Source organism: Pinus tabuliformis, chromosome 2_2 (genome assembly GCF_031772625.1).
Source record: "Pinus tabuliformis cultivar Carrire ecotype Pingquan chromosome 2_2, CPIR1, whole genome shotgun sequence".
NCBI lineage: Eukaryota > Viridiplantae > Streptophyta > Pinopsida > Pinales > Pinaceae > Pinus > Pinus tabuliformis.
In genome coordinates this window covers 951386544-951395777 of record NC_142300.1, presented here as the reverse complement: position 1 = coordinate 951395777, position 9234 = coordinate 951386544, and the positions used below count along the sequence as shown (strand labels likewise).

Sequence of the window (9234 nt, the reverse complement as noted above, 5' to 3'; positions counted from 1 at the left end):
TTTTATTATTATTATTATTATTATTATTTATTATTAAGGACATTACATACTCCCCCCACTTTAAGGAACTTCGTCCCGAAGTTAAGTTGAATTATTTAACATTTTATTTTGTTATTTATTACTTCATGTTCGCCGACACCCTCTGCTAAACTAGTATAACCAGTGGGCATCGAAAGTTCACAACACCCGGGAAATCCCAAGGAATCTCTGTCCTTTTTCCCACTTTTCGAACCCAGGCAAAGCTCCTCTGTCTGTATCCTAGTCCAAGGCTGGCCCCAAGGCTCGCGCCCGACTCAGACCTCATCTACCCAAGGCAGGCATTCGTACAATGCTCAATGTCTCCGGCATCTCGCAAGGTTGCCCACTCCCTCCACAACTACTAAGGCGCACAACTCTAGGCACTCAAAGTCTTTACTCCCCCACTAGACTTCGGCATCCCAATCCAATACTAGGCACCTAGCCTACAATATTAGGCACTTGGGCTCCTCAAGATGGTCCCATAGCCCCTCAAGAGCTATCCATCAAGAGCTATACAAGACAAAGGATTCCCTAGTAGTAGTACGTTGATTGAGGGCTCGGGGGTGGCCAGTTGCAGCAATATTTTGTGCAATTGAGCATACGGTAGGGTGGAGAGTCGTCCCCAAGACTTGTTGCAATTAGTAGAATTTAACTAGCATTCCACAGGTAAGTTGTCTCTACTCATATTTCTGAAATTTGATGTTAATTAGTTGATAAATTGTGTGTGGATTACGAATCGTATCAGCAATAAATCATATCAGCAAGTGGGATTATCGAATTAGAACAATGCTAACAATCCCATACCATTAAATGTAAATTATCCATTCATCATGCATGTTAACAACTGAAAGAGAACTCAAGAAAATTCGTGCTCATTTATTTAGCATCTACGTAAACTATTCGTTCCTCTATAAATTGTTTGCAAAGTTAAATGGCGCCAAGTCTCAAATGGTCATAAGGGTGAACTATTTAAGTCAGTTAATTATGAAAATGTGTTTGAAGGCACCTAGCCTTCAATATCAGGCACTTGGCATGCTCAAGATGGTCCCATAGCCCTCAATAGCTATTCATCAAAAGCTATACAAGACAAAGGACCACTGGCATATGTAGTGTTGATTGAGTTTGTCCCCAACCCATATCTTGTTACTTATTCTCCATCATGCGTATGGGCTTGCACGAGATCATCAAATAAACCCGCCCTCTCGGCCCATTTGTGGAGTCCTGTCAATCATCACACCTCAAAATGCAACGAATGCATTATCTATACCGTCATAGTATTATAGAAAATAATCTGTCATCATGAGAATATTCATCATTGTTATCACAACATTCTAAAGAGCAAAGAACTACATTCTCTTGCATGTCGTAAAATTTGCATGCAATTACCACATGTTTCACATCATAAAACACCCTCATAAGTTATAACATCAACATATTTGCATTAAAGATATATCATGACATGACATAATAAACAAAGCACTTGTTACTATAACCTCATATCATAACATCATTATCCCTACGCATATCATATTCATCATGAGCATTCAACATCATTATCATACCAAATAAATAAATAAGTACCACATATACATCATTAACATCTCATGAGAACTATATCCATCTACCACATACCATGATATCATGAAACATCATTAATATGAGAATCATCAAATACTTTATCAAATATAGAACAAAAATACACTATAAGCATTCTTATCATGAATTAATTTTCTTTACATATATAAACAATGAATGCTAACTATGAATTAGCATTAGTTAACATCCCTCTAGGATTATGCTATCTTATGAGTACTATTAGTGTCATGATTTCATCAAGTTACCAACTACCCTTAGAAAACAAATTCAAATTTCCAATTTACATCATTCTTAGTGGATTATCATTTAGAAATCAATATTTAGCAAAACATGCAATATACTCCAGATGAATAAACTTGGAAAGTTTCTCATTACTTAGTTCTTATAGATCTAATGTTGATTTTCTATCTAAAATCACTTCAATACCATCTCAACAATAAATTGAGTGTTGATTATTAATCGCATGATTAATCTGATTAATTACATGTTTTTATTTCGAGGTTGTTACACAGGGCATCAAGATGTTCGAAGTCCTATCCTAGGATGGGCTAACCCTCCAGGCCATGAAGCTTTTTGGATACATGAAGGACAAGTCGAGGATGTCAGATGTCATTTCACACACTGTCATCGTGGAAGCCTATGCGAAGGCTGGAAAGCCCAAGGACGCCCTCAAGGTCTTCATGAGAATGTAGGCCTCAGGGTGCTTGCTTAATTCCTATAGCTACTATGTTCTCATTCAGGGGCTGTGGCAGGGTGGAATGCTTCAGGAGGCCGAAAAATATATGCATGATATTCTGGGCTATGACTGGAAGGCCAATGCTGCCACTTATGTCACTTTGGTTGATTCCTACTTGAGGGCATAGAAGGCTGACGAGATGCGGCAACTCCTAGTAAATATGAAGGAGAAGGGGTTCGTCACCGATGACAAGGTAGCTTGAAAACACATGAAGAGCATGGGTTGGTTCAATAGGGTAGTCATGGATATGTTATTTGGGTAGTATAAGGAGGTGATATAAATAATGAAATGCACAACTTTTTCAATGATTTTTTGCCCGTAATCTTTTTGGCACAATGAATTCCCATCACGCACTTTGCATGAAACTGTGCAGCGAAGCGAATTATTATTTATAGAGAAGGGGCGGTGCAAATAATTCCACTTTTTGAATTTTTTGCCCAGAGGAGGAGGAGGATGAAGCAAACTATTATAATTCCCACCCAATACATGGGAATCTGAAATCTGCAGCAACTATTGTGTTCCGGCTTGGAGCAGGTTATTTGCGAAGGTAAGCCAAGCTACATATTTCGATTTTCTGAAACACAATATGAGGGGTGGGTGATCGCTATAGATTTTCTAAATTTTCATGCTTCCCTCTCTCTCATATTTAATTTCAAATTTTTAAATTTCCCACTTGACTAGCTGAGTTTGAAATATATTTCCCACCAATTACATTTAATACATTAACTAAGTAAGTCAGAATGTCAAAATAGTTTAAGTAAAATGGAGTATCTATAACATGACTTTTTTTGGAGATGGATGGGACGCTGTCATGGGTGATGGTCATACAAGCATGGGAATAATTACAGTCGTCTCTTGATTTCCCGCAACCCCCTTTTTCGCTGCAACTCCTGTTTGCATCTCCCGAAGGTCTGACAAAACCGTTCTGTCAGGGAAACTCAATTAAAGCACACCTGGGGCACAATCCATTATTTGAAATTCTAATTTGAAATTTAAGTGCTGTGAATGCATGAATGCTTGTGTGGTAGAGAGGATGACAGTGGGGATGTCGACCGATTCTCTAGTAGGTGGCTTCACAAAGAGTTTATACCTTCCCCACTGCTATGACAATGGCACCAACATCATCAACCTATACTTCATTCTTGTGGCTCGGGAAGGTACTTATTATACTTCATTATGCATTTTGGTGGATTTCAAACTCACTCAGGAGGATCTCCTCCTCGCAGCATGTGACAACTCATTTAGGGCTCTTCTATGGCTCCGTTTAGTAGCCTGTGAAGAGATCAAGGAGTTGTGGCTTAGTTAGTACCCGATTTCAGCTGATTCTTTCTAATGGGTGAAGTTACTCAAGGGAAACCTCGTTCTCGAAGTGGCTCACCCCTCCCGTGGTCGATTTACTACATCATGTTTGCGTGCGAGGAGGTGTTTGTATATGTCAAGCCAGGAGGTAACTCCTCAAATCGATTCATATTATTCATTCAGGTTGTTCATTATTATATACAACAGGGAGTGCTTGTCCAGTTCATCTCCTGGTCACTCTCCATCTTCTCTATTATTTATTTACACTAATTATAGTTGTTCACCCAATCCCTATGATTAGGTGTCAACAATATACATCCTGGGTATGTGAAATCCGAAAGAAGCGCATTCAAGATGGAGATTCCACCTGACTCTATGCTTTCGAGTCGAGGAATGGTCGATAAATTCTTCAAACTATTTGAAAAACTTAATTATGTTTTGAAATAATAATTTCTTAACTAATAATGATACCAGTGGGTATCCTAGCAACCACAGAGCATTCAATCACCAATGCAATGGGACCTGACGCTCCACTTATGAAAGACTTGAGGTTTCCACGCTTGTTTGTGGCCATCGCTGATAAACACATTATTAATGACACACAGGTGGAGCATTGCAAAGCCATGAAAAGCGCAAGTTCATGAACTGGAGCAATATATCTCTGAGAAAGTTGGCCATTGTTTCCATCTCAACGAGACTGCCATCAAATATGATCCCAACACTACTGAGCAAACCTCTAAACTACTCCATTTCATTAAAAGTTGCTTTTGAGATTTATTACATACCATGTTATATCTTTCAGTCACTTTGCTTTTATAGTTCCTCACGTTCTCCGTCATTTAAGTTGTGCTATGAAGTGTAGATTTAGATTGTCTACTTACTCGCAAGTTAAGTTTAGCTTTTCTAGTGTGGATTTAGGATTTCTATTAATGTGAAATGATGTGTGTGCTATGTTAAGATCAGCTCATATGTGTGTGCTATGTTAAAATCAGGTCATAGTGTAAGAATTATTTTAAATAATTTGTTAACATATATTTGTATAAATTAGATAGTTTATATAACATCATTTGATTTTATATCTATTGATATTCTATATCTTATCATTATTGTGACAAATTGTACCATAATTTATTAAGAGTATCAAATAATGCTAATTTTATTTGATGTAAATTAAATAATAATTCATTTATATAAGTTAAATAGGATTGAACTATTATTAATACTATTTTTAACATGGAGAAAACTCTCGCCAACTCGTAAGACCCTTTGATTCAAGGTTGAGGCTTCACTCATGTGGTGTTGTAGCCACAAGACCAAAACCAATTATGTATTCAAATTTTAAATTAAATTTTACAAATGGCAAAAGAAAAAATATATTTACAGAAACCCAAGCAATTATTTGATCAATTTTTGACATATTATGGAGTAAACTAAGTGTGTGTTTTGATGTTCATTTTATATAATTTTGTTAATATATTTATTTAATAAAATATGATGTTATTTATTTTTAAATGTTTATTTTTAAAATGATACATAGGTTAACCAATTTAACCATTCAACATAACATAATTTGGTATTAGCTAATTGTTTAATAAAATTGCATATATTAATAATAATTAGTTAACATAACAACAATAATAATTAATATGGTATATTATTATTCATCTTATAATAATATAATAATATAATAATAATAAAGTAGTTAAGTGATGATATCAATTTAATCGAAATTTACAGTATTAAGATTATTAACCTGCCACAAGGAAAGAATAGCAATAATATAAACTTGAAACTTTTGTTCAAATTACCATATTGATAATTATAACATGGTAAATAATAAAACTAATTTGATAATTTCTAAGGAGTTATTAAATTAAGCATATGCTTATAATTAGCCAACTACTACATATAGGGGGCTTTAAGACAAATTTTGAGTAAATTGTCTTAACTTGAGACAAAAAAAAACTTGTAAACTGTCTTAAACATTGTGAGTGTCTCAAATCATTGTCTCTATAAAAAATAATATATAACACAAGTATTATTGTTTCTTAAGCTACAGTTTATGCTATATCTACAATTAAATACATATTTTCTCTATAGAGATAATATGTATTTAATCCTAGTTATTGTCTCTATAGAGACAATATGTCTTTAATCCTAGTTGTTGTCTCTCTAGAGATAATAAAAATTCTCTTTAGAAATAAATATAGAATGTGAATATTTTTGTTCTTTCAATAATTAATTAATGTTAGGGCAAGATGGAATCAAACCACCAACCTCTTACTTGCAAAGAAAGTGATCTTCCATTGAGCTAGCATGGTTTAAAAAACTATGTTATCTTGATAAAAAACATGATATAAATCATTTACCCAAAATGTACCATCATATTAGTGAAGAAAATTTGTGTTACATGTTACTATATGAGGAATTTCAGACAAAAGAGAAAAATTGTACATGGTACTAACTACATATCATTTCCTCAACTCCTTTTTGGTAAATTTCTTAGGATGTATATGGAAATACTTTTCCAAAAAAATGAAAGAACAAGAATTGGAGTGTGAAATGCTAACCTCCTATTTGTTATCTTTAAAATTTTACACAATGAACAATTGCACATAAAATAATTTTCACATTGAATTGAATTTACAACCAATACATGGCAAATTTTCTAATGTTTTTCTCACTCCATAGTGTCTGGAATTAAGAGATCCCTCCCTAAACACTATTATTAGCTCATTTTTATTACAAAAACATCATTGAATCTAAACAAAAACCATTATTCAAGATGAAAAACTTCAAGAAAAAAAGACCATCATACGTATGTCTTCAAGTTGGAAAGGCTTCTAATATATTCTCATATAGATGCTATAAGGTCTTGTAAAGACCCATAAGAATGGAGCACCTAAAATATAGAATCAATATTTGTAGTTATGGTTATACGAATTCAATTTGCATACACGTATGTTCATATACATACCTCTCATCACTAAGGAGATCACATAGTTTGCAACACATAGCTTGCAACCATATATCTCAAAGAAACTAATCCATAAGCGAAGCCATCTTTCTATTCAAAATGCTTTGTTCATCAAATTAAGCATTTCCTCTTAAGCTCTTAGTGGCAAAGTCTCCATCATAAATGTCTTTCCATCACCTGAAAGGATAAAAATTCAATAAATTAACCATTAGTAACTACATGAGTACAAACATAACTATTAGCCTAAGTACATTTTTTTGTACATACCATATTTGGATTAAAGTTAAAATCAAAGTGTCGTGGGTGTAGTATGGATACTAGATACACTAAAAAGTGGTATTAGAGAATAGTTATAAGTTTGTGAAAGGAACTTGGAGCACTCCAACACCCAAAACATGCCATTGGGGTGGTTGGATATATAAGAGAGAGGTATCAAAGCAAAAATAGTATAATTTTTGTGGTTTCAGGAAGCATCTAGTAACCTCAATAAATGGCATAACCTATTGAGTATGTTATATCAACAAGTCAGAATTTTAAAAATAATGTTAGGCTCAAACATGGTGGAAGATACATTGACACACCACATAGGACCTCTCTACATGATTTTCAAATTTGAATAGGATAGTGATCTGAATTGGATCCATGAAGAATAATCAAAACACCATGGCTATACCAAAACAAGATAGACTTCAAAGAATTATGAACACAGAGTGATCAGGAAGACCTCTGAACAGTGGCAGTTGGCAGCCAGTGAGGAACGACGAGGACCTTGGTCAAAGTGCGCTGACCGAGGCCCATGGAGACCGCGCAGGAGGCGAACTAGCACCTGCGAAGCCCAGATTGGGAAAAGGAGGTTGTTTCTGATGCATGATTAGCACGCGCATCGTTGGGAAAAACCCCTCGAGAAGGAGAGGCCCTGAGCACTCAGTCGCATGGAATCTGGGAAAATCGTGGGGAAAAGCGCTAATGGCTAAAGGCGGGACCTGCGCTCCAAAACTGGAGATATTTATCAGGGGCACCCTTAGGCGGTAAGTGTATTTGGCTAAAACCTAGCGATTCCATTCAGCGCCCAATGCATGGTAAGAAGAGGAGAGATAAAACTGCCTCTCATCGCATGCTAATGGTCAAGCAAGTCAACCGCACGAAATGAGCGAATGACGTCGGATCTGGGGACTCCAGATCTAATGGCTGAGAATGCACCCAATGAAAGAACCGATTTGACAGGGGATTGAGTCGCAATGTATAAGGATTTGAGGTCTGATTTGACCGCTGAGGTGGCGGATGAGTCATTTCTTGAAGTAACTGAAAAAACCGAACCGACAAGGCAAAGCTAGCGCAGTTCACGAGAGGACAAGTGGCCACTCCCTGTGAGTCGATGACCATGACGCAGAGACAGGGAATTCCAAGTGAACAGTAGCAGGCGATCCAACAGAGGTGGAAAGGGAATCGAACAGTCATGAGATCGATTAGCTTTAAAGCCATGAACAGAGACAGAGAACAGACGACCCCGAGAGAGGACATCAAGAGGAAGAACCAGAGAAAGAAGAAGATGAAGACAGAGAACAAAGAGACAATAAAACAAAGAGCAAAAAGACAGAGAGCCGAGCTGACCTGCATCATAATGCAGCATCGAGCCATCCCTGAGAGGATCTATCGGGGAATTGAGAACCACATTGGGCTCCTCCCATTAAAGGCCAGAGAGGTCAAGAGCTGGTAAGGCAAAGATTCTGAGCACTCTAGTGGCTTGGGGAATCCAAGAACCACCCTACCAAGCAATTCTGTTTTAGGAGACTCAGATTGAGCTCCTCATTGTAATTCTCTGCTTTAAAGAAACAATAAAAGAAGGCCACCACTGAACACTGGACCGGAGACGTGGCCCTGCAGGATAGGGTGAACTCCTTATTAATTGTTGTGTTCTTATATTTTCTTACTGTGTTTCTCTACTGTTTTCCATATTCCCAGTGTTTGTGAATTTTGCAATCTGATTGATTTGTTGCCTAAAATGACATAGACACACACCAGCACATGAGTCTGTAATACCTTCATTCAATAATTAATTAACTGAGGTCACTCAAGGGTGATTTCAGATCAAGTGGTATCAGAGCTTTAGGTTGTAAAGGTTAGACAAGCTTGTGTTGGTTTAGTTATTGAATGCTCACTAGATCAAAGCTCAAATTAGGAGAAGGAGAGTTGGTCAAAACTAATCCTAAAATTGGGAGAGTCTATCCTCGGAAGACAATGTCAGAGGAAGGTTCTATGGGCCCAGACCCTCAATTCATAGAAAGTTTCCTATCCATAAAGTCCGTGGTAGAAGAAATGTATAGGGACTTTAGAAAACACAAGGATGAAGATTCATCAGGCTCTAAACAAGACAAAGAAGAAGATGAGTCTCACTTCCATGACCACTCCAAAGGAAAAGGGAAAGAGGAAAGCTTCCTCACACCTCCTAATAGCCCTGTGCATAACACGAAAGCATATTTAATCAAGCTAGATGTTAAATTTGATTTGCCTATATATGATGGAGAGTTAAATGCAGAAAAGTTGGATAATTGGATTAGACAATTTGATGTTTATTTCAAAGTACAGAACATCGACTCAGACCAGAGCA

General features: G+C 36.5%; 1 pseudogene; it reads left to right on the top strand.

Annotated features, from left to right (window-relative positions):
• Window positions 1-2177: 2177 nt before the first annotated feature.
• LOC149196353 (putative carboxylesterase 17) lies at window positions 2178-4420 on the top strand (annotated as a pseudogene).
• The last annotated feature ends 4814 nt before the right edge of the window (window positions 4421-9234 follow it).